Below are 20,952 nucleotides of genomic sequence, written 5' to 3'. Positions count from 1 at the left end.
CAGTGTGTGCTGTGTCTGCAGGTTGCAGTGTGTAAGATTGCAGTGTGTGCTCTGTCAGCAGGTTGCAGTGTGTGCTGTGTCTGCAGGTTGCAGTGTGTATTCTGTCTGCAAGTTGCAGTGTGTAAGGTTGCAGTGTGTGCTCTGTCAGTAGGTTGCAGTGTGTGCTGTGTCTGCAGGTTGCAGTATGTATTCTGTCTGCAGGTTGCAGTGTGTATGGTTGCAGTGTGTGCTCTGTCAGCAGGTTGCAGTGTGTGCTGTGTCTGCAGGTTGCAGTGCGTATTCTGTCTGCAGGTTGCAGTGTGTAAGATTGCAGTGTGTGCTCTGTCAGCAGGTTGCAGTGTGTGCTGTGTCTGCAGGTTGCAGTGTGTATTCTGTCTGCAAGTTGCAGTGTGTAAGGTTGCAGTGTGTGCTCTGTCAGTAGGTTGCAGTGTGTGCTGTGTCTGCAGGTTGCAGTGTGTATTCTGTCTGCAGGTTGCAGTGTGTATGGTTGCAGTGTGTATTCTGTCTGCAGGTTGCAGTGTGTAAGGTTGCAGTGTATGCTCTGTCAGCAGATTGCAGTGTGTAAGTTTGCAGTGTGTGCTCTGTCTGCAGGTTGCAGTTGTTAAGGTTACAGTGTGTACTCTGTTTTGCAGGTTGTAGTGTGTGCTCTGTCTGCAGGTTGCAGTGTGTAAGGTCACAGTGTGTACTCTGTTTTGCAGGCAGTACTGTGAGCTCTGTCTGTAGGTTGCAGTATGTAAGGTTGCAGTGTGTGCTCTGTCTGCAGGGTGCAGAGTGTAAGGTTGCAGTGTGTATGTTGTCTGCAGGTTGCAGTGTGTGCTCTGTCTGCAGGTTGCAGTGTGTGCTCTGTCTGCAGGTTGCAGTGTGTGCTCTGTCTGCAGTTGAAATGTGTGTGCTCTGTCTGCAGGTTGCAGTGTGTGCTCTGTCTGCAGGTTGCAGTGTGTGCTCTGTCTGCAGGTTGCAGTGTGTGCTCTGTCTGCAGGTTGCAGTGTGTGCTCTGTCTGCAGGTTGCAGTGTGTGCTCTGTCTGCAGGGTTGCAGTGAGTGCTCTGTCTGCAGATTACTGTGTGTAAGTTTGCAGTGTGTGCTGTGTCTGCAGGTTGCAGTGTGTAAGGTCACAGTGTGTACTCTGTTTTGTAGGCAGTACTGTGTGCTCTGTCTGTAGGTTGCAGTATGTAAGGTTGCAGTGTGTGCTCTGTCTGCAGGGTGCAGAGTGTAAGGTTGCAGTGTGTATGCTGACTGCAGGTTGCAGTGTGTGCTCTGTCTGCAGGTTGCAGTGTGTGCTCTGTCTGCAGGGTTGCAGTGTGTGCTGTGTCTGCAGGTTGCAGTGTGTAATCTTGCAGTGTGTGCTGTGTATGCATGTTGCAGGGTTTAAGCTTGCAGTGTGTGCTCTGTCTGCAGGTTGCAGTGTGGGCTCTGTCTGCAGGTTGCAGTGTGGGCTCTGTCTGCAGGTTGCAGTGTGTGCTCTGTCTGCAGGTTGCATTGTGTAAGGTTGCACTGTGTGCTCCGTCTGCAGGTTGCAGTGCGTACTCTGTCTGCAGGTTGCTGTGTGTAAGCTTGCAGTGTGTGCTGTGTATGCAGGTTGCAGTGTGTAAGCTTGCAGTGTGTGCTGTGTCTGCAGGTTGCAGTGTGTGCTCTGTCTGCCGGTTGCATTGTGTAAGGTTGCACTGTGTGCTGTGTCTGCAGGTTGCAGTGTGTAAGCTTGCAGTGTGTGCTGTGTATGCAGGTTGCAGGGTGTAAGCTTGCAGTGTGTGCTGTGTCTGCAGGTTGCAGTGTGTGCTCTGTCTGCAGGTTGCAGTGTGTGCTCTGTCTGCAGGTTGCAGTGTGTGCTCTGTCTGCAGGTTGCAGTGTGGGCTCTGTCTGCAGGTTGCAGTGTGTGCTCTGTCTGCCAGTTGCATTGTGTAAGGTTGCACTGTGTGCTCCGTCTGCAGGTTGCAGTGCGTACTCTGTCTGCAGGTTGCTGTGTGTAAGCTTGCAGTGTGTGCTGTGTATGCAGGTTGCAGTGTGTAAGCTTGCAGTGTGTGCTGTGTCTGCAGGTTGCAGTGTGTGCTCTGTCTGCAGATTACTGTGTGTAAGTTTGCAGTGTGTGCTCTGTCTGCAGGTTGCAGTGTGTAAGCTTGCAGTGTGTGCTTTGTATGCAGGTTGCTGTGTGTAAGCTTGCAGTGTTTGCTGTGTATGCAGGTTTCAGTGTGTAAGCTAGCAGTGTGTGCTGTGTCTGCAGGTTGCAGTGTGTGCTCTGTCTGCAGGTTGCAGTGGGATCTCTGTCTGCAGGTTGCAGTGTGTGCTCTGTCTGCAGGGTTGCAGTGTGTGCTCTGTCTGCAGGTTGCAGTGGGATCTCTGTCTGCAGGTTGCAGTGTGTGCTCTGTCTGCAGGGTTGCAGTGTGTGCTCTGTCTGCAGGTTGCAGTGGGTAATGTTGCAGTGTGTGCTCTGTCAGCAGGTTGCAGTGTGTGCTCTGTCAGCAGGTTGCAGTGTGTGCTGTGTCTGCAGGTTGCAGTGTGTATTCTGTCTGCAAGTTGCAGTGTGTAAGGTTGCAGTGTGTGCTCTGTCAGTAGGTTGCAGTGTGTGCTGTGTCTGCAGGTTGCAGTGTGTATTCTGTCTGCAGGTTGCAGTGTGTATGGTTGCAGTGTGTATTCTGTCTGCAGGTTGCAGTGTGTGTTCTGTTTGCAGGTTGCAGTGTGTAAGGTTGCAGTGTATGCTCTGTCAGCAGGTTGCAGTGTGTAAGTTTGCAGTGTGTGCTCTGTCTGCAGGTTGCAGTTGTTAAGGTTACAGTGTGTACTCTGTTTTGCAGGTTGTAGTGTGTGCTCTGTCTGCAGGTTGCAGTGTGTAAGGTCACAGTGTGTACTCTGTTTTGCAGGCAGTACTGTGTGCTCTGTTGTAGGTTGCAGTATGTAAGGTTGCAGTGTGTACTCTGTCTGCAGGGTGCAGAGTGTAAGGTTGCATTGTGTATGCTGTCTGCAGGTTGCAGTGTGTAACGTTGCAATGTGTGCTCTGTCTGCAGGTTACAGTGTGTAAGGTTGCAGTGTGTGCTCTGTCTGCAGGTTGCAGTGGGGGCTCTGTCTGCAGGTTGCAGTGGGGGCTCTGTCTGCAGGTTGCAGTGTGTGCTCTGTCTGCAGTTTGCAGTGTGTAAGGTTGCAGTGTGTACTCCGACTGCAGGTTGCAGTGTGTAAGGTTGAAGTGTGTGCTCCGTTTGCAGGTTGCAGAGTGTAAGCTTGCAGTGTGTGCTTTGTCTGCAGATTGCAGTATGTGCTCTGTCTGCAGGTTGCGGTGTGTAAGGTTGCAGTGTGTGCTCTGTCTACAGGTTGCAGTGTGTGCTGTGTCTGCAGGTTGCAGTGGGTAATGTTGCAGTGTGTGCTCAGTCAGCAGGTTGCAGTGTGTGCTGTGTCTGCAGGTTGCTGTGTGTATTCTGTCTGCAGGTTGCAGTGTGTAAGGTTGCAGTGTGTACGCTGTCTGCAGGTTGCAGTGTATAAAGTTGCAATGTATGCTCTGTCTGCAGGTTGCAGTGTGTAAGCTTGCAGTGTGTGCTGTGTATGCAGGTTGCAGTGTGTAAGGTTGCAGTGTGTGCTGTGTCTGCAGGTTGCAGTGAGTGCTCTGTCTGCAGGTTGTAGTGGGGGCTCTGTCTGCAGGTTGCAGTGTGTACTCTGTCTGCAGGGTTGAAGTGTGTGCTGTGTCTGCAGGTTGCAGTGTGTATTCAGTCTGCAGGTTGCAGTGTGTATGGTTGCAGTGCGTGCTCTGTCTGCAGGTTGCAGTGTGTGCTGTGTCTGCAGGTTGCAGTGTGTGCTGTGTCTGCAGCTTGCAGTGTGTATTCAGTCTGCAGGTTGCAGTGTGTATGGTTGCAGTGCGTGCTCTGTCAGCAGGTTGCAGTGTGTGCTGTGTCTGCAGGTTGCAGTGTGTATTCTGTCCGCAGGTTGCAGTGTGTATGGTTGCAGTGTGTATTCTGTCTGCAGGTTGCAGTGTGTGTTCTGTTTGCAGGTTGCAGTTTGTAAGGTTGCAGTGTATGCTCTGTCAGCAGGTTGCAGTGTGTAAGTTTGCAGTGTGTGCTCTGCCTGCAGGTTGCAGTTGTTAAGGTTACAGTGTGTACTCTGTTTTGCAGGCTGTACTGTGTGCTCTGTCTGCAGGGTGCAGAGTGTAAGGTTGCAGTGTGTACGCTGTCTGCAGGTTGCAGTGTGTAACGTTGCAGTGTGTGCTCTGTCTGCAGGTTGCAGTGTGTGCTCTGTCTGCAGGTTGCAGTGAGTAAGGTTGCAGTGTGTGCTCTGTCTGCAGGTTGCAGTGTGTAAGCTTGCAGTGTGTGCTGTTTATGCAGGTTGCAGTGTGTGCACTGTCTGCAGGTTGCAGTGTGTAAGGTTGCAGTGTGTACTCTGTCTGCAGGTTGCAGTGTGTAAGGTTGCACTGTGTCTTCTGTTTGCAGGTTGCAGTGTGTAAGCTTTCAGTGTCTGCCCTGTCAGCAGGTTGCAGTGTGTAAGTGGCAGTGTGTGCTATATCAGCAGGTTGCAGTGTGTAAGGTTGCAGTGTCTGCCCTGTCAGCAGGTTGCAGTGTGTAAGATTGCAGTTTGTGCACTGTCTGCAGGTTGCAGTGTGTAAGGTTGCAGTGTATGCTGTGTCAGCAGGTTGCAGTGTGTGCGGTGTCTGCAGGTTGCAGTGTGTATTCTGTCTGCAGGTTGCAGTGTGTGCTCTGTCTGCAGGTTGCAGTGTGTAAACTTGCAATGTGTGCTGTCTGCAGCTTGTAGTGTGTAAGGTGGCAGTTTGTGCTATGTCTGCAGGCTGCGGTGTGTAAAGTTGCAGTGTGTGCTCTGTCTGCAGGTTGCAGTGTGAGGGTTCAGTGATTGATCTGTCTGCAGGTTGCAGTGTGTGCTCTGCCTGCAGGCTGCAGTATGTGCTCTGTCTGCATGTTGCAGTATATGCTCTGTCTGCAGGTTGTGGTGTGTAAGGTTGCAGTGTGTGCTCTCTCTGAAAGTTGCAGTGTGTGCTGTGCCTGCAGGTTGCAGCGTCTAAGGTTGCAGTCTTTGCTCTGTCTGCTGGTTGCATTCTGTAAGCTTGCAGTGTGTGCTGTGTCTGCAGGTTGCAGTGTGTGCTCTGTCTGCAGGTTGCAGTGTGTGCTCTGTCTGCAGGTTGCAGTGTGTGCTCTGTCTGCAGGGTTGCAGTGTGTGCTGTGTCTGCAGGTTGCAGTGGGTAATGTTGCAGTGTGTGCTCTGTCAGCAGGTTGCAGTGTGTGCTGTGTCTGCAGGTTGCAGTGTGTGCTCTGTCTGCAGGTTGCAGTATATGCTCTGTCTGCAGGGTTGCAGTGTGTGCTGTGTCTGCAGGTTGCAGTGGGTAATGTTACAGTGTGTGCTCTGTCAGCAGGTTGCAGAGTGTGCTGTGTCTGCAGGTTGCAGAGTGTGCTGTGTCTGCAGGTTGCAGTGTGTGCTGTGTCTGCAGGTTGCAGTGTGTGCTGTGTCTGCAGGTTGCAGTGTGTGCTGTGTCTGCAGGTTGCAGTGTGTGCTGTGTCTGCAGGTTGCAGTGTGTGCTCTGTCTGCAGGTTGCAGTGTGTGCTCTGTCTGCAGGTTGCAGTGTGTGCTCTGTCTGCAGGTTGCAGTGTGTGCTCTGTCTGCAGGTTGCAGTGTGTGCTGTGTCTGCAGGTTGCAGTGTGTGCTCTGTCTGCAGGTTGCAGTGTGTGCTCTGTCTGCAGGGTTGCAGTGTGTGCTGTGTCTGCAGGTTGCAGTGTGTAAGCTTGCAGTGTGTGCTGTGTATGCAGGTTGCAGGGTGTAAGCTTGCATTGTGTGCTGTGTCTGCAGGTTGCAGTGTGTGCTCTGTCTGCAGGTTGCAGTGTGGGCTCTGTCTGCAGGGTTGCAGTGTGTGCTCTGTCTGCAGGTTGCATTGTGTAAGGTTGCACTGTGTGCTCCGTCTGCAGGTTGCAGTGCGTACTCTGTCTGCAGGTTGCTGTGTGTAAGCTTGCAGTGTGTGCTGTGTATGCAGGTTGCAGTGTGTAAGCTTGCAGTGTGTGCTGTGTTTGCAGGTTGCAGAGTGTGCTCTGTCTGCAGATTACTGTGTGTAAGTTTGCAGTGTGTGCTCTGTCTGCAGGTTGCATTGTGTAAGCTTGCAGTGTGTGCTGTGTATGCAGGTTGCAGTGTGTAAGCTTGCAGTGTGTGCTGTGTCTGCAGGTTGCAGTGTGTGCTCTGTCTGCAGATTACTGTGTGTAAGTTTGCAGTGTGTGCTCTGTCTGCAGGTTGCAGTGTGTAAGCTTGCAGTGTGTGCTGTGTATGCAGGTTGCAGTGTGTAAGCTTGCAGTGTGTGCTGTGTCTGCAGGTTGCAGTGTGTGCTCTGTCTGCAGGTTGCAGTGGGGGCTCTGTCTGCTGGTTGCAGTGTGTGCTCTGTCTGCAGGTTGCATTGCGTAAGGTTGCACTGTGTGCTCCGTCTGCAGGTTGCAGTGCGTACTCTGTCTGCAGGTTGCTGTGTGTTAGCTTGCAGTGTGAGCTGTGTATGCAGGTTGCAGTGTGTAAGCTTGCAGTGTGTGCTGTGTCTGCAGGTTGCAGTGTGTGCTCTGCAGGGTTGCAGTGTGTGCTGTGTCTGCAGGTTGCAGTGGGTAATGTTGCAGTGTGTCTTCTGTCAGAAGGTTACAGTGTGTGCTGTGTCTGCAGGTTGCAGTGTGTACTCTCTCTACAGGTTGCAGTGTGAAAGGTTGCACTGTGTGCTCTGTCTGCAGGTTGCAGTGTGTGCTGTGTCTGCAGGTTGCAGTGTGTGCTGTGTCTGCAGGTTGCAGTGTGTGCTGTGTCTGCAGGTTGCAGTGTGTGCTGTGTCTGCAGGTTGCAGTGTGTGCTCTGTCTGCAGGTTGCAGTGGGGGCTCTGTCTGCAGGTTGCAGTGTGTGCTCTGTCTGCAGGGTTGCAGTGTGTGCTGTGTCTGCAGGTTGCAGTGGGTAATGTTGCAGTGTGTGCTCTGTCAGCAGGTTGCAGTGTGTGCTGTGTCTGCAGGTTGCAGTGTGTATTCTGTCTGCAGGTTGCAGTGTGTATGGTTGCAATGTGTGCTCTGTCAGCAGGTTGCAGTGTGTGCTGTGTCTGCAGGTTGCAGTGTGTATTCTGTCTGCAGGTTGCAGTGTGTATGGTTGCAGTGTGTATTCTGTCTGCAAGTTGCAATGTGTGTTCTGTTTGCAGGTTGCAGTGTGTAAGGTTGCAGTGTGTGCTCTGTCAGCAGGTTGCAGTGTGTGCTGTGTCTGCAGGTTGCAGTGTGTATTCTGTCTGCAAGTTGCAGTGTGTAAGGTTGCAGTGTGTGCTCTGTCAGTAGGTTGCAGTATGTGCTGTGTCTGCAGGTTGCAGTGTGTATTCTGTCTGCAGGTTGCAGTGTGTATGGTTGCAGTGTGTATTCTGTCTGCAGGTTGCAGTGTGTGTTCTGTTTGCAGGTTGCAGTGTGTAAGTTTGCAGTGTATGCTCTGTCAGCAGGTTGCAGTGTGTAAGTTTGCAGTGTGTGCTCTGTCTGCAGGTTGCAGTGTGTAAGGTCACAGTGTGTACTCTGTTTTGCAGGCAGTACTGTGTGCTCTGTCTGTAGGTTGCAGTATGTAAGGTTGCAGTGTGTACTCTGTCTGCAGGTTGCAGAGTGTAAGGTTGCAGTGTGTATGCTGTCTGCAGGTTGCAGTGTGTAACGTTGCAATGTGTGCTCTGTCTGCAGGTTACAGTGTGTAAGGTTGCAGTGTGTGCTCTGTCTGCAGTTTGCAGTGGGGGCTCTGTCTGCAGGTTGCAGTGTGTGCTCTGTCTGCAGTTTGCAGTGTGTAAGGTTGCAGTGTGTACTCCGACTGCAGGTTGCAGTGTGTAAGGTTGAAGTGTGTGCTCCGTTTGCAGGTTGCAGAGTGTAAGCTTGCAGTGTGTGCTTTGTCTGCAGATTGCAGTATGTGCTCTGTCTGCAGGTTGCGGTGTGTAAGGTTGCAGTGTGTGCTCTGTCTACAGGTTGCAGTGTGTGCTGTGTCTGCAGGTTGCAGTGGGTAATGTTGCAGTGTGTGCTCAGTCAGCAGGTTGCAGTGTGTGCTGTTTCTGCAGGTTGCTGTGGGTATTCTGTCTGCAGGTTGCAGTGTGTAAGGTTGCAGTGTGTACTCTGTCTGCAGGGTGCAGAGTGTAAGGTTGCAGTGTGTACGCTGTCTGCAGGTTGCAGTGTGTAAGGTCACAGTGTGTACTCTGTTTTGCAGGCAGTACTGTGTGCTCTGTCTGTAGGTTGCAGTATGGAAGGTTGCAGTGTGTACTCTGTCTGCTGGTTGCAGAGTGTAAGGTTGCAGTGTGTATGCTGTCTGCAGGTTGCAGTGTGTAACGTTGCAATGTGTGCTCTGTCTGCAGGTTACAGTGTGTAAGGTTGCAGTGTGTGCTCTGTCTGCAGGTTGCAGTGGGGGCTCTGTCTGCAGGTTGCAGTGTGTACTCCGACTGCAGGTTGCAGTGTGTAAGGTTGAAGTGTGTGCTCCGTTTGCAGGTTGCAGAGTGTAAGCTTGCAGTGTGTGCTTTGTCTGCAGATTGCAGTATGTGCTCTGTCTGCAGGTTGCGGTGTGTAAGGTTGCAGTGTGTGCTCTGTCTACAGGTTGCAGTGTGTGCTGTGTCTGCAGGTTGCAGTGGGTAATGTTGCAGTGTGTGCTCAGTCAGCAGGTTGCAGTGTGTGCTGTGTCTGCAGGTTGCTGTGTGTATTCTGTCTGCAGGTTGCAGTGTGTAAGGTTGCAGTGTGTACTCTGTCTGCAGGGTGCAGAGTGTAAGGTTGCAGTGTGTACGCTGTCTGCAGGTTGCAGTGTATAAAGTTGCAATGTGTGCTCTGTCTGCAGGTTACAGTGTGTAAAGTTGCAGTTTGTGCTCTGTCTGCAGGTTGCAGTGTGTAAGCTTGCAGTGTGTGCTGTGTATGCAGGTTGCAGTGTGTAAGGTTGCTGTGTGTGCTGTGTCTGCAGGTTGCAGTGAGTGCTCTGTCTGCAGGTTGTAGTGGGGGCTCTGTCTGCAGGTTGCAGTGCGTGCTCTGTCAGCAGGTTGCAGTGTGTGCTGTGTCTGCAGGTTGCAGTGTGTATTCAGTCTGCAGGTTGCAGTGTGTATGGTTGCAGTGCGTGCTCTGTCAGCCGGTTGCAGTGTGTGCTGTGTCTGCAGGTTGCAGTGTGTATTCTGTCCGCAGGTTGCAGTGTGTATGGTTGCAGTGTGTATTCTGTCTGCAGGTTGCAGTGTGTGTTCTGTTTGCAGGTTGCAGTTTGTAAGGTTGCAGTGTATGCTCTGTCAGCAGGTTGCAGTGTGTAAGTTTGCAGTGTGTGCTCTGCCTGCAGGTTGCAGTTGTTAAGGTTACAGTGTGTACTCTGTTTTGCAGGCTGTACTGTGTGCTCTGTCTGCAGGGTGCAGAGTATAAGGTTGCAGTGTGTACGCTGTCTGCAGGTTGCAGTGTGTAACGTTGCAATGTGTGCTCTGTCTGCAGGTTACAGTGTGTAAGGTTGCAGTGTGTGCTCTGTCTGCAGGTTGCAGTGTGTAAGCTTGCAGTGTGTGCTGTGTATGCAGGTTGCAGTGTGTAAGCTTGCAGTGTGTGCTGTGTCTGCAGGTTGCAGTGGGGGCTCTGTCTGCAGGTTGCAGTGTGTGCTCTGTCTGCAGTTTGCAGTGTGTAAGGTTGCAGTGTGTACTCCGACTGCAGGTTGCAGTGTGTAAGGTTGAAGTGTGTGCTCCGTTTGCAGGTTGCAGTGTGTAAGCTTGCAGTGTGTGCTCTGTCTGCAGGTTGCAGTGTGTGCTCTGTCTGCAGGTTGCAGTGTGTGCTCTGTCTGCAGGTTGCAGTGTGTGCTCTGTCTGCAGGTTGCAGTGTGTGCTCTGTCTGCAGGTTGCAGTGTGTGCTCTGTCCGCAGGTTGCAGTGCGTACTCTGTCTGCAGGTTGCATTGTGTAAGAGTGCAGTGTGTTCTCTGTCTACAGTTTGCAGTGTGTGCTGTGTCTGCAGCTTGCAGTGTGTAAGGTGGCAGTGTCTGCTCTGTCTGCAGGTTGCAGTGTGTACTCTGTCTGCAGGTTGCAATGGGTAATGTTGCAGTGTGTGCTCTGTCAGCAGGTTGCAGTGTGTGCTGTGTCTGCAGGTTGCAGTGTGTATTCTGTCTGCAGGTTGCAGTGTGTATGGTTGCAGTGTGTATTCTGTCTGCAGGTTGCAGTGTGTATGGTTGCACTGTGTCTTCTGTTTGCAGGTTGCAGTGTGTAAGCTTTCAGTGTCTGCCCTGTCAGCAGGTTGCAGTGTGTAAGTGGCAGTGTGTGCTATGTCAGCAGGTTGCAGTGTGTAAGGTTGCAGTTTGTGCACTGTCTGCAGGTTGCAGTGTGTAAGGTTGCAGTGTCTGCCCTGTCAGCAGGTTGCAGTGTGTAAGATTGCAGTTTGTGCACTGTCTGCAGGTTGCAGTGTGTAAGGTTGCAGTGTATGCTGTGTCAGCAGGTTGCAGTGTGTGCGGTGTCTGCAGGTTGCAGTGTGTATTCTGTCTGCAGGTTGCAATGTGTGCTCGGTCTGCAGGTTGCAGTGTGTAAACTTGCAATGTGTGCTGTCTGCAGCTTGTAGTGTGTAAGGTGGCAGTTTGTGCTATGTCTGCAGGCTGCGGTGTGTAAAGTTGCAGTGTGTGCTCTGTCTGCAGGTTGCAGTGTAAGGGTTCAGTGATTGATCTGTCTACAGGTTGCAGTGTGTGCTCTGCCTGCAGGCTGCAGTATGTGCTCTGTCTGCATGTTGCAGTATATGCTCTGTCTGCAGGTTATGGTGTGTAAGGTTGCAGTGTGTGCTCTCTCTGAAAGTTGCAGTGTGTGCTGTGCCTGCAGGTTGCAGCGTGTAAGGTTGCAGTCTTTGCTCTGTCTGCTGGTTGCATTGTGTAAGCTTGCAGTGTGTGCTGTGTCTGCAGGTTGCAGTGTGTGCGGTGTCTGCAGGTTGCAGTGGGGGCTCTGTCTGCAGGTTGCAGTGGGGGCTCTGTCTGCAGGTTGCAGTGTGTATTCTGTCTGCAGGTTGCAGTGTGTATGGTTGCAGTGTGTATTCTGTCTGCAGGTTGCAGTGTGTGTTCTGTTTGCAGGTTGCAGTGTGTAAGGTTGCAGTGTATGCTCTGTCAGCAGATTGCAGTGTGTAAGTTTGCAGTGTGTGCTCTGTCTGCAGGTTGCAGTTGTTAAGGTTACAGTGTGTACTCTGTTTTGCAGGTTGTAGTGTGTGCTCTGTCTGCAGGTTGCAGTGTGTAAGGTCACAGTGTGTACTCTGTTTTGCAGGCAGTACTGTGAGCTCTGTCTGTAGGTTGCAGTATGTAAGGTTGCAGTGTGTGCTCTGTCTGCAGGGTGCAGAGTGTAAGGTTGCAGTGTGTATGTTGTCTGCAGGTTGCAGTGTGTGCTCTGTCTGCAGGTTGCAGTGTGTGCTCTGTCTGCAGGTTGCAGTGTGTGCTCTGTCTGCAGTTGAAATGTGTGTGCTCTGTCTGCAGGTTGCAGTGTGTGCTCTGTCTGCAGGTTGCAGTGTGTGCTCTGTCTGCAGGTTGCAGTGTGTGCTCTGTCTGCAGGTTGCAGTGTGTGCTCTGTCTGCAGGGTTGCAGTGAGTGCTCTGTCTGCAGATTACTGTGTGTAAGTTTGCAGTGTGTGCTGTGTCTGCAGGTTGCAGTGTGTAAGGTCACAGTGTGTACTCTGTTTTGTAGGCAGTACTGTGTGCTCTGTCTGTAGGTTGCAGTATGTAAGGTTGCAGTGTGTGCTCTGTCTGCAGGGTGCAGAGTGTAAGGTTGCAGTGTGTATGCTGACTGCAGGTTGCAGTGTGTGCTCTGTCTGCAGGTTGCAGTGTGTGCTCTGTCTGCAGGGTTGCAGTGTGTGCTGTGTCTGCAGGTTGCAGTGTGTAATCTTGCAGTGTGTGCTGTGTATGCATGTTGCAGGGTTTAAGCTTGCAGTGTGTGCTCTGTCTGCAGGTTGCAGTGTGGGCTCTGTCTGCAGGTTGCAGTGTGGGCTCTGTCTGCAGGTTGCAGTGTGTGCTCTGTCTGCAGGTTGCATTGTGTAAGGTTGCACTGTGTGCTCCGTCTGCAGGTTGCAGTGCGTACTCTGTCTGCAGGTTGCTGTGTGTAAGCTTGCAGTGTGTGCTGTGTATGCAGGTTGCAGTGTGTAAGCTTGCAGTGTGTGCTGTGTCTGCAGGTTGCAGTGTGTGCTCTGTCTGCCGGTTGCATTGTGTAAGGTTGCACTGTGTGCTGTGTCTGCAGGTTGCAGTGTGTAAGCTTGCAGTGTGTGCTGTGTATGCAGGTTGCAGGGTGTAAGCTTGCAGTGTGTGCTGTGTCTGCAGGTTGCAGTGTGTGCTCTGTCTGCAGGTTGCAGTGTGTGCTCTGTCTGCAGGTTGCAGTGTGTGCTCTGTCTGCAGGTTGCAGTGTGGGCTCTGTCTGCAGGTTGCAGTGTGTGCTCTGTCTGCCGGTTGCATTGTGTAAGGTTGCACTGTGTGCTCCGTCTGCAGGTTGCAGTGCGTACTCTGTCTGCAGGTTGCTGTGTGTAAGCTTGCAGTGTGTGCTGTGTATGCAGGTTGCAGTGTGTAAGCTTGCAGTGTGTGCTGTGTCTGCAGGTTGCAGTGTGTGCTCTGTCTGCAGATTACTGTGTGTAAGTTTGCAGTGTGTGCTCTGTCTGCAGGTTGCAGTGTGTAAGCTTGCAGTGTGTGCTTTGTATGCAGGTTGCTGTGTGTAAGCTTGCAGTGTTTGCTGTGTATGCAGGTTTCAGTGTGTAAGCTAGCAGTGTGTGCTGTGTCTGCAGGTTGCAGTGTGTGCTCTGTCTGCAGGTTGCAGTGGGATCTCTGTCTGCAGGTTGCAGTGTGTGCTCTGTCTGCAGGGTTGCAGTGTGTGCTCTGTCTGCAGGTTGCAGTGGGTAATGTTGCAGTGTGTGCTCTGTCAGCAGGTTGCAGTGTGTGCTCTGTCAGCAGGTTGCAGTGTGTGCTGTGTCTGCAGGTTGCAGTGTGTAGTCTGTCTGCAGGTTGCAGTGTGTAAGGTTGCTGTGTGTGCTCTGTCTGTAGGTTGCAGTGTGTGCTGTGTCTGCAGGTTGCAGTGTGTATTCTGTCTGCAGGTTGCAGTGTGTATGGTTGCAGTGTGTATTCTGTCTGCAGGTTGCAGTGTGTGTTCTGTTTGCAGGTTGCAGTGTGTAAGGTTGCAGTGTATGCTCTGTCAGCAGGTTGCAGTGTGTAAGTTTGCAGTGTGTGCTCTGTCTGCAGGTTGCAGTTGTTAAGGTTACAGTGTGTACTCTGTTTTGCAGGTTGTAGTGTGTGCTCTGTCTGCAGGTTGCAGTGTGTAAGGTCACAGTGTGTACTCTGTTTTGCAGGCAGTACTGTGTGCTCTGTTGTAGGTTGCAGTATGTAAGGTTGCAGTGTGTACTCTGTCTGCAGGGTGCAGAGTGTAAGGTTGCATTGTGTATGCTGTCTGCAGGTTGCAGTGTGTAACGTTGCAATGTGTGCTCTGTCTGCAGGTTACAGTGTGTAAGGTTGCAGTGTGTGCTCTGTCTGCAGGTTGCAGTGGGGGCTCTGTCTGCAGGTTGCAGTGTGTGCTCTGTCTGCAGTTTGCAGTGTGTAAGGTTGCAGTGTGTACTCCGACTGCAGGTTGCAGTGTGTAAGGTTGAAGTGTGTGCTCCGTTTGCAGGTTGCAGAGTGTAAGCTTGCAGTGTGTGCTTTGTCTGCAGATTGCAGTATGTGCTCTGTCTGCAGGTTGCGGTGTGTTAGGTTGCAGTGTGTGCTCTGTCTACAGGTTGCAGTGTGTGCTGTGTCTGCAGGTTGCAGTGGGTAATGTTGCAGTGTGTGCTCAGTCAGCAGGTTGCAGTGTGTGCTGTGTCTGCAGGTTGCTGTGTGTATTCTGTCTGCAGGTTGCAGTGTGTAAGGTTGCAGTGTGTACGCTGTCTGCAGGTTGCAGTGTATAAAGTTGCAATGTATGCTCTGTCTGCAGGTTGCAGTGTGTAAGCTTGCAGTGTGTGCTGTGTATGCAGGTTGCAGTGTGTAAGGTTGCAGTGTGTGCTGTGTCTGCAGGTTGCAGTGAGTGCTCTGTCTGCAGGTTGTAGTGGGGGCTCTGTCTGCAGGTTGCAGTGTGTACTCCGTCTGCAGGGTTGAAGTGTGTGCTGTGTCTGCAGGTTGCAGTGTGTATTCAGTCTGCAGGTTGCAGTGTGTATGGTTGCAGTGCGTGCTCTGTCTGCAGGTTGCAGTGTGTGCTGTGTCTGCAGGTTGCAGTGTGTGCTGTGTCTGCAGCTTGCAGTGTGTATTCAGTCTGCAGGTTGCAGTGTGTATGGTTGCAGTGCGTGCTCTGTCAGCAGGTTGCAGTGTGTGCTGTGTCTGCAGGTTGCAGTGTGTATTCTGTCCGCAGGTTGCAGTGTGTATGGTTGCAGTGTGTATTCTGTCTGCAGGTTGCAGTGTGTGTTCCGTTTGCAGGTTGCAGTTTGTAAGGTTGCAGTGTATGCTCTGTCAGCAGGTTGCAGTGTGTAAGTTTGCAGTGTGTGCTCTGCCTGCAGGGTGCAGTTGTTAAGGTTACAGTGTGTACTCTGTTTTGCAGGCTGTACTGTGTGCTCTGTCTGCAGGGTGCAGAGTGTAAGGTTGCAGTGTGTACGCTGTCTGCAGGTTGCAGTGTGTAACGTTGCAAAGTGTGCTCTGTCTGCAGGTTACAGTGTGTAAGGTTGCAGTGTGTGCTCTGTCTGCAGGTTGCAGTGTGTAAGCTTGCAGTGTGTGCTGTGTATGCAGGTTGCAGTGTGTAAGCTTGCAGTGTGTGCTGTGTCTGCAGGTTGCAGTGTGTATTCTGTCTGCAGGTTGCAGTGTGTATGGTTGCAGTGTGTATTCTGTCTGCAGGTTGCAGTGTGTATGGTTGCACTGTGTCTTCTGTTTGCAGGTTGCAGTGTGTAAGCTTTCAGTGTCTGCCCTGTCAGCAGGTTGCAGTGTGTAAGTGGCAGTGTGTGCTATATCAGCAGGTTGCAGTGTGTAAGGTTGCAGTGTCTGCCCTGTCAGCAGGTTGCAGTGTGTAAGATTGCAGTTTGTGCACTGTCTGCAGGTTGCAGTGTGTAAGGTTGCAGTGTATGCTGTGTCAGCAGGTTGCAGTGTGTGCGGTGTCTGCAGGTTGCAGTGTGTATTCTGTCTGCAGGTTGCAGTGTGTGCTCTGTCTGCAGGTTGCAGTGTGTAAACTTGCAATGTGTGCTGTCTGCAGCTTGTAGTGTGTAAGGTGGCAGTTTGTGCTATGTCTGCAGGCTGCGGTGTGTAAAGTTGCAGTGTGTGCTCTGTCTGCAGGTTGCAGTGTGAGGGTTCAGTGATTGATCTGTCTGCAGGTTGCAGTGTGTGCTCTGCCTGCAGGCTGCAGTATGTGCTCTGTCTGCATGTTGCAGTATATGCTCTGTCTGCAGGTTGTGGTGTGTAAGGTTGCAGTGTGTGCTCTCTCTGAAAGTTGCAGTGTGTGCTGTGCCTGCAGGTTGCAGCGTGTAAGGTTGCAGTCTTTGCTCTGTCTGCTGGTTGCATTCTGTAAGCTTGCAGTGTGTGCTGTGTCTGCAGGTTGCAGTGTGTGCTCTGTCTGCAGGTTGCAGTGGCGGCTCTGTCTGCAGGGTTGCAGTGTGTGCTGTGTCTGCAGGTTGCAGTGGGTAATGTTGCAGTGTGTGCTCTGTCAGCAGGTTGCAGTGTGTGCTGTGTCTGCAGGTTGCAGTGTGTGCTCTGTCTGCAGGTTGCAGTATATGCTCTGTCTGCAGGTTGTGGTGTGTAAGGTTGCAGTGTGTGCTCTCTCTGAAAGTTGCAGTGTGTGCTGTGCCTGCAGGTTGCAGCGTGTAAGGTTGCAGTCTTTGCTCTGTCTGCTGGTTGCATTGAGTAAGCTTGCAGTGTGTGCTGTGTCTGCAGGTTGCAGTGTGTGCTCTGTCTGCAGGTTGCAGTGTGTGCTCTGTCTGCAGGTTGCAGTGGGGGCTCTGTCTGCAGGTTGCAGTGTGTGCTCTGTCTGCAGGGTTGCAGTGTGTGCTGTGTCTGCAGGTTGCAGTGGGTAATGTTACAGTGTGTGCTCTGTCAGCAGGTTGCAGAGTGTGCTGTGTCTGCAGGTTGCAGAGTGTGCTGTGTCTGCAGGTTGCAGTGTGTGCTGTGTCTGCAGGTTGCAGTGTGTGCTGTGTCTGCAGGTTGCAGTGTGTGCTGTGTCTGCAGGTTGCAGTGTGTGCTCTGTCTGCAGGTTGCAGTGTGTGCTCTGTCTGCAGGTTGCAGTGTGTGCTCTGTCTGCAGGTTGCAGTGTGTGCTCTGTCTGCAGGTTGCAGTGTGTGCTCTGTCTGCAGGTTGCAGTGTGTGCTGTGTCTGCAGGTTGCAGTGTGTGCTCTGTCTGCAGGGTTGCAGTGTGTGCTGTGTCTGCAGGTTGCAGTGTGTAAGCTTGCAGTGTGTGCTGTGTATGCAGGTTGCAGGGTGTAAGCTTGCATTGTGTGCTGTGTCTGCAGGTTGCAGTGTGTGCTCTGTCTGCAGGTTGCAGTGTGGGCTCTGTCTGCAGGGTTGCAGTGTGTGCTCTGTCTGCAGGTTGCATTGTGTAAGGTTGCACTGTGTGCTCCGTCTGCAGGTTGCAGTGCGTACTCTGTCTGCAGGTTGCTGTGTGTAAGCTTGCAGTGTGTGCTGTGTATGCAGGTTGCAGTGTGTAAGCTTGCAGTGTGTGCTGTGTTTGCAGGTTGCAGAGTGTGCTCTGTCTGCAGATTACTGTGTGTAAGTTTGCAGTGTGTGCTCTGTCTGCAGGTTGCATTGTGTAAGCTTGCAGTGTGTGCTGTGTATGCAGGTTGCAGTGTGTAAGCTTGCAGTGTGTGCTGTGTCTGCAGGTTGCAGTGTGTGCTCTGTCTGCAGATTACTGTGTGTAAGTTTGCAGTGTGTGCTCTGTCTGCAGGTTGCAGTGTGTAAGCTTGCAGTGTGTGCTGTGTATGCAGGTTGCAGTGTGTAAGCTTGCAGTGTGTGCTGTGTCTGCAGGTTGCAGTGTGTGCTCTGTCTGCAGGTTGCAGTGGGGGCTCTGTCTGCTGGTTGCAGTGTGTGCTCTGTCTGCAGGTTGCATTGCGTAAGGTTGCACTGTGTGCTCCGTCTGCAGGTTGCAGTGCGTACTCTGTCTGCAGGTTGCTGTGTGTTAGCTTGCAGTGTGAGCTGTGTATGCAGGTTGCAGTGTGTAAGCTTGCAGTGTGTGCTGTGTCTGCAGGTTGCAGTGTGTGCTCTGCAGGGTTGCAGTGTGTGCTGTGTCTGCAGGTTGCAGTGGGTAATGTTGCAGTGTGTCTTCTGTCAGCAGGTTGCAGTGTGTGCTGTGTCTGCAGGTTGCAGAGTGTATTCTGTCTGCAGGTTGCAGTGTGTAAGATTGCAGTGTGTGCTCTGTCAGCAGGTTGCAGTGTGTGCTGTGTCTGCAGGTTGCAGTGTGTGCTGTGTCTGCAGGTTGCAGTGTGTGCTGTGTCTGCAGGTTGCAGTGTGTGCTGTGTCTGCAGGTTGCAGTGTGTGCTCTGTCTGCAGGTTGCAGTGGGGGCTCTGTCTGCAGGTTGCAGTGTGTGCTCTGTCTGCAGGGTTGCAGTGTGTGCTGTGTCTGCAGGTTGCAGTGGGTAATGTTGCAGTGTGTGCTCTGTCAGCAGGTTGCAGTGTGTGCTGTGTATGCAGGTTGCAGTGTGTATTCTGTCTGCAGGTTGCAGTGTGTATGGTTGCAATGTGTGCTCTGTCAGCAGGTTGCAGTGTGTGCTGTGTCTGCAGGTTGCAGTGTGTATTCTGTCTGCAGGTTGCAGTGTGTATGGTTGCAGTGTGTATTCTGTCTGCAAGTTGGAAAGTGTGTTCTGTTTGCAGGTTGCAGTGTGTAAGGTTGCAGTGTGTGCTCTGTCAGCAGGTTGCAGTGTGTGCTGTGTCTGCAGGTTGCAGTGTGTATTCTGTCTGCAAGTTGCAGTGTGTAAGGTTGCAGTGTGTGCTCTGTCAGTAGGTTGCAGTATGTGCTGTGTCTGCAGGTTGCAGTGTGTATTCTGTCTGCAGGTTGCAGTGTGTATGGTTGCAGTGTGTATTCTGTCTGCAGGTTGCAGTGTGTGTTCTGTTTGCAGGTTGCAGTGTGTAAGGTTGTAGTGTATGCTCTGTCAGCAGGTTGCAGTGTGTAAGTTTGCAGTGTGTGCTCTGTCTGCAGGTTGCAGTGTGTAAGGTCACAGTGTGTACTCTGTTTTGCAGGCTGTACTGTGTGCTCTGTCTGTAGGTTGCAGTGTGTAAGGTTGCAGTGTGTACTGTGTATGCAGGTTGCAGTGTGTAAGGTTGCAGTGTGTGCTCTGTCTGCAGGTTGCAGTGTGTAACGTTGCAATGTGTGCTCTGTCTGCAGGTTACAGTGTGTAAGGTTGCAGTGTGTGCTCTGTCTGCAGGTTGCAGTGGGGGCTCTGTCTGCAGGTTGCAGTGTGTGCTCTGTCTGCAGTTTGCAGTGTGTAAGGTTGCAGTGTGTACTCCGACTGCAGGTTGCAGTGTGTAAGGTTGAAGTGTGTGCTCCGTTTGCAGGTTGCAGAGTGTAAGCTTGCAGTGTGTGCTTTGTCTGCAGATTGCAGTGTGTGCTCTGTCTACAGGTTGCAGTGTGTGCTGTGTCTGCAGGTTGCAGTGGGTAATGTTGCAGTGTGTGCTCAGTCAGCAGGTTGCAGTGTGTGCTGTTTCTGCAGGTTGCTGTGGGTATTCTGTCTGCAGGTTGCAGTGTGTAAGGTTGCAGTGTGTACTCTGTCTGCAGGGTGCAGAGTGTAAGGTTGCAGTGTGTACGCTGTCTGCAGGTTGCAGTGTGTAAGGTCACAGTGTGTACTCTGTTTTGCAGGCAGTACTGTGTGCTCTGTCTGTAGGTTGCAGTATGGAAGGTTGCAGTGTGTACTCTGTCTGCTGGTTGCAGAGTGTAAGGTTGCAGTGTGTATGCTGTCTGCAGGTTGCAGTGTGTAACGTTGCAATGTGTGCTCTGTCTGCAGGTTACAGTGTGTAAGGTTGCAGTGTGTGCTCTGTCTGCAGGTTGCAGTGGGGGCTCTGTCTGCAGGTTGCAGTGTGTACTCCGACTGCAGGTTGCAGTGTGTAAGGTTGAAGTGTGTGCTCCGTTTGCAGGTTGCAGAGTGTAAGCTTGCAGTGTGTGCTTTGTCTGCAGATTGCAGTATGTGCTCTGTCTGCAGGTTGCGGTGTGTAAGGTTGCAGTGTGTGCTCTGTCTACAGGTTGCAGTGTGTGCTGTGTCTGCAGGTTGCAGTGGGTAATGTTGCAGTGTGTGCTCAGTCAGCAGGTTGCAGTGTGTGCTGTTTATGCAGGTTGCTGTGTGTATTCTGTCTGCAGGTTGCAGTGTGTAAGGTTGCAGTGTGTACTCTGTCTGCAGGGTGCAGAGTGTAAGGTTGCAGTGTGTACGCTGTCTGCAGGTTGCAGTGTATAAAGTTGCAATGTGTGCTCTGTCTGCAGGTTACAGTGTGTAAAGTTGCAGTTTGTGCTCTGTCTGCAGGTTGCAGTGTGTAAGCTTGCAGTGTGTGCTGTGTATGCAGGTTGCAGTGTGTAAGGTTGCTGTGTGTGCTGTGTCTGCAGGTTGCAGTGAGTGCTCTGTCTGCAGGTTGTAGTGGGGGCTCTGTCTGCAGGTTGCAGTGCGTGCTCTGTCTGCAGGTTGCAGTGCGTGCTCTGTCAGCAGGTTGCAGTGTGTGCTGTGTCTGCAGGTTGCAGTGTGTATTCAGTCTGCAGGTTGCAGTGTGTATGGTTGCAGTGCGTGCTCTGTCAGCCGGTTGCAGTGTGTGCTGTGTCTGCAGGTTGCAGTGTGTATTCTGTCCGCAGGTTGCAGTGTGTATGGTTGCAGTGTGTATTCTGTCTGCAGGTTGCAGTGTGTGTTCTGTTTGCAGGTTGCAGTTTGTAAGGTTGCAGTGTATGCTCTGTCAGCAGGTTGCAGTGTGTAAGTTTGCAGTGTGTGCTCTGCCTGCAGGTTGCAGTTGTTAAGGTTACAGTGTGTACTCTGTTTTGCAGGCTGTACTGTGTGCTCTGTCTGCAGGGTGCAGAGTATAAGGTTGCAGTGTGTACGCTGTCTGCAGGTTGCAGTGTGTAACGTTGCAATGTGTGCTCTGTCTGCAGGTTACAGTGTGTAAGGTTGCAGTGTGTGCTCTGTCTGCAGGTTGCAGTGTGTAAGCTTGCAGTGTGTGCTGTGTATGCAGGTTGCAGTGTGTAAGCTTGCAGTGTGTGCTGTGTCTGCAGGTTGCAGTGGGGGCTCTGTCTGCAGGTTGCAGTGTGTGCTCTGTCTGCAGTTTGCAGTGTGTAAGGTTGCAGTGTGTACTCCGACTGCAGGTTGCAGTGTGTAAGGTTGAAGTGTGTGCTCCGTTTGCAGGTTGCAGTGTGTAAGCTTGCAGTGTGTGCTCTGTCTGCAGGTTGCAGTGTGTGCTCTGTCTGCAGGTTGCAGTGTGTGCTCTGTCTGCAGGTTGCAGTGTGTGCTCTGTCTGCAGGTTGCAGTGTGTGCTCTGTCCGCAGGTTGCAGTGCGTACTCTGTCTGCAGGTTGCATTGTGTAAGAGTGCAGTGTGTTCTCTGTCTACAGTTTGCAGTGTGTGCTGTGTCTGCAGCTTGCAGTGTGTAAGGTGGCAGTGTCTGCTCTGTCTGCAGGTTGCAGTGTGTACTCTGTCTGCAGGTTGCAATGGGTAATGTTGCAGTGTGTGCTCTGTCAGCAGGTTGCAGTGTGTGCTGTGTCTGCAGGTTGCAGTGTGTATTCTGTCTGCAGGTTGCAGTGTGTATGGTTGCAGTGTGTATTCTGTCTGCAGGTTGCAGTGTGTATGGTTGCACTGTGTCTTCTGTTTGCAGGTTGCAGTGTGTAAGCTTTCAGTGTCTGCCCTGTCAGCAGGTTGCAGTGTGTAAGTGGCAGTGTGTGCTATGTCAGCAGGTTGCAGTGTGTAAGGTTGCAGTTTGTGCACTGTCTGCAGGTTGCAGTGTGTAAGGTTGCAGTGTCTGCCCTGTCAGCAGGTTGCAGTGTGTAAGATTGCAGTTTGTGCTCTGTCTGTAGGTTGCAGTATGTAAGGTTGCAGTGTGTACTCTGTCTGCAGGTTGCAGTGTGTGCTCTGTCTGCAGGGTTGCAGTGTGTGCTGTGTCTGAATGTTGCAGTGGGTAATGTTGCAGTGTGTGCT

Source organism: Carcharodon carcharias, chromosome 22 (assembly GCF_017639515.1).
Source record: "Carcharodon carcharias isolate sCarCar2 chromosome 22, sCarCar2.pri, whole genome shotgun sequence".
Classification (NCBI taxonomy): domain Eukaryota; kingdom Metazoa; phylum Chordata; class Chondrichthyes; order Lamniformes; family Lamnidae; genus Carcharodon; species Carcharodon carcharias.
This window is presented reverse-complemented; position numbering follows the sequence as displayed.